The following is a 3,122-nucleotide window of genomic DNA, read 5'->3' on the forward strand; positions in this document are numbered from 1 at the left end:
AGTTATCTTATGACTCAATAGATTTACTTCTGTTTATCTTTTTATGGTAACATCCCAATGTTATGACTCTAACACATAATGATACAGTGCAGAGAAATGCAGGCCTAGCACAGAAATGGAGAGATATGACATGGTATAGAGGAATACTTGCATGGGATGATAAGAGATGAGGCACAGATGTGACACTAGAGATCTAAAGCTATAAGCAAATCACCAACGACCAGTTAAAGAAAGGCAGACTCAAGGCTGGACAAAACTCATTTTAGGCATAACAGAATAAAGACAAAGAATTTAACATAGAAAAAAATGCACCATAAGTAATGAATCCAGATGTAATATGGAGATATGGAGAGAGTGAAGATGTAAATGCATGTTAGCAGGCATAAAAAAGAACATCAAGTGCAAGAGTGATTAAGAAGAAATCATGAACAGAACATTATATTCCTCTCTGTGAAAGATTCCAAGTGCTGATAACTCCACATTGCATCAGCACCAGAGTGAAGCCTCTCAGCTTAGAACTCAGGTGAGCAGAGAAATTTTGAGCACTAAGAAAAAGGATAGAAAATGTGTGTACAAAAATTTTTATCATGCTATTTCTTTAATGAGGCTTTCTGAAAAGCATTTTTTTTCCAGATTAATTATATTTGTATAACAAATAACACCCATGCCAACATCTACCATCTCCCAGGATTTTGCAGAAATGCATTTTAGAATGTTCATGAAAACACTGAATATTATAATGAAGAGTGCCATGAGTGCCATTAACAGAATGCAGTGGGGGGAGATGGGAAGGATCAAATGAAAAATTGTGAGAAAATTAATAACTCTGTACTTAGAACAGGGCTTCTATTTTGTACGATAAATAAAGTTTGGGTAACCATAATATGTGTGAAAAGTAGAGCAGTCATGAAGGATCTGTCAGTTGTTCATTAGGTGAAGTAGGATTCTCTGAAACTGTATCATAATGCTGTTGTACAATATTTCCTGGATTTTCTGTGCTCCATTTAACAACCTTAATATTCTTTTAACCCCAGGTATTTAGTATAAAGTATACACGATATCTGTTTTCTCATTAGAATTTTCTCCCTTTCTGCCTGTCCATTAATAGGGATGGATGGAGCAATTAAAACACAACTTCACTTCAGAGCATACTGCAAAACCCAAGAGAAGCTTCTGCCTCTCAGAGTGCCAGAGGGCATAGCTGGCAGCATCTGTGCCATTTCTTCCAAAAGTCTTATATATATTTATGTATATACTTTTCTGCAACTGAACATTTCAGATGGATACTCAAAATGAAGCAGAAGCGATGACCTGATTTCTTCTCAGTCGCCTTTAGTGTTTGTTAGTACATTTAGGATGTAGCCAAAACAGAATTTGCAAAGGGAAGTGGAGATAAAAGGAGACAGATTCCTTAATCTCCACAACCCTAATTTATCTATAAGAAAATATCCCACTATGTTGCCCACATTAAATCTGCACTTGAGTTTTATCCAATGCTATGTTCCCATCTCTCAGACAATTTTCACTATTTCTTTTCTTCTCTTCTCTCTCATTGCCATTTTAAACATAACGTAAATATGCTAGAAGCAAATTTCCTTCCTGGTGCTCATCTTCAATAATTTCAAGAATAGCAGAGACACATTTTCATATTCCATTGTATATCTATTGCAGTGGGATAAATGTATACTATACATTATACATTAACAAAGTCAAAACATCTGGAATTGACTTTAGGACGTTTGAAATTGAAGTTCATTCTGTTTTCCACTGGAAAGTATACTTCCTCTAAATCAAAAATAAGAAGTTCTAGACTGAACTATGGACTAATTCACCCTATGTTTTAACCAAATATACTGCTTATTCAGTGACAGAAAACATCTTTATGTTACAGAAAACTCATTCAGGAAAAAAAAGAACAACTAGAAGATTATAAGAGTGCGAGCTATCCAAAAAAGCAGCTTCTTTGGTTCCACCAAGTGTCTTAGATAGACATAGGTTTATGTACAGCTAATGCGTAAAATAATGCCTTGCATTATATCTTAAGCAAATAAAATGTTTTGATTTGGGCCCCAATTAAATACTTCATGTCATTTTTTACTTAATGCATACAGAACAATCCCAGGTATTTTTTGTAATTTATATTTTGATTGTTAAATATATGTATATTCATTTAAAAAAAATCATATTGGTAATTCACAGCAAGATCTATATTTGATCTATAACCAGTGTCATATCAGACTTAGTTCTACATCAGTAAAAAACAGATAACTGAATAGACTGTTCTCTTTTGTGAAAATTCACTATCATTGGTTTATTAATTAATTAAGATGAATGAAATTTTCCCACCTTACTTCCATTATCTATCCCATTCCTTACTCATTTATTACATTTTGCCACACTACAACACCAAATTTTCTATGCAAGCAAATAAGGTTTGGGGTTGGCTGGGAGAAAGGGGAAATTATTTTATTTTGCAGTACTTAGTTCTCTGTAGCCCGGATGTCTGAGTTATTCTACAGTCGTGATTCCTCTAGTTGTTTCTATGGTTCCAAGAACAATGCAATGAAAGGAAATACACAATCAATCATATTTGCTTATTTAAAAATGCATCTTTTTCTGTAGTAAGCTAAAAAGAACAATGCACCTCATGAGTACAACATAGAAGACAGCAGTTTACTACATTTCACCCTCTATTATGCTACTTTATTTAGCCCATATGTCAAATTTAAAAATTAATGTAACAACACCATTTACTTAAATAAGCAATGCCTCAAATACAGGAAAAGGCCATTGAGAAGAATTAGCAAGAAGACAGCTTTTAGGATGTCTATGTTAGCACAGTATATTACATTTTAAAATACACAAAATTAAGGGCATCATGTTAGCTTTTTTATTGTTAGCTGCCTGATAGGCTATTTATTTCAGAAAATAGTGATTGAATACTGGCTGACAGGTAATAAGCTTTCTCTAGTCTGTTATAGGAATTAAATTATCAGCAATCAGTAGTGTTCCTGGTAGCCATGTATTATGTCTACTACATACTAGCTGTTCTTTAAATCAAGATGTATCTTTTAATCAGAAGTATCTTCTATCCATAAAGAATTCAAAGTTGGTGCAAGTCC

The sequence above is a fragment of the Phasianus colchicus genome, chromosome 1 (genome assembly GCF_987193195.1).
Source record: "Phasianus colchicus chromosome 1, bPhaCol1.hap1.1, whole genome shotgun sequence".
In the NCBI taxonomy this organism is placed as follows: domain Eukaryota; kingdom Metazoa; phylum Chordata; class Aves; order Galliformes; family Phasianidae; genus Phasianus; species Phasianus colchicus.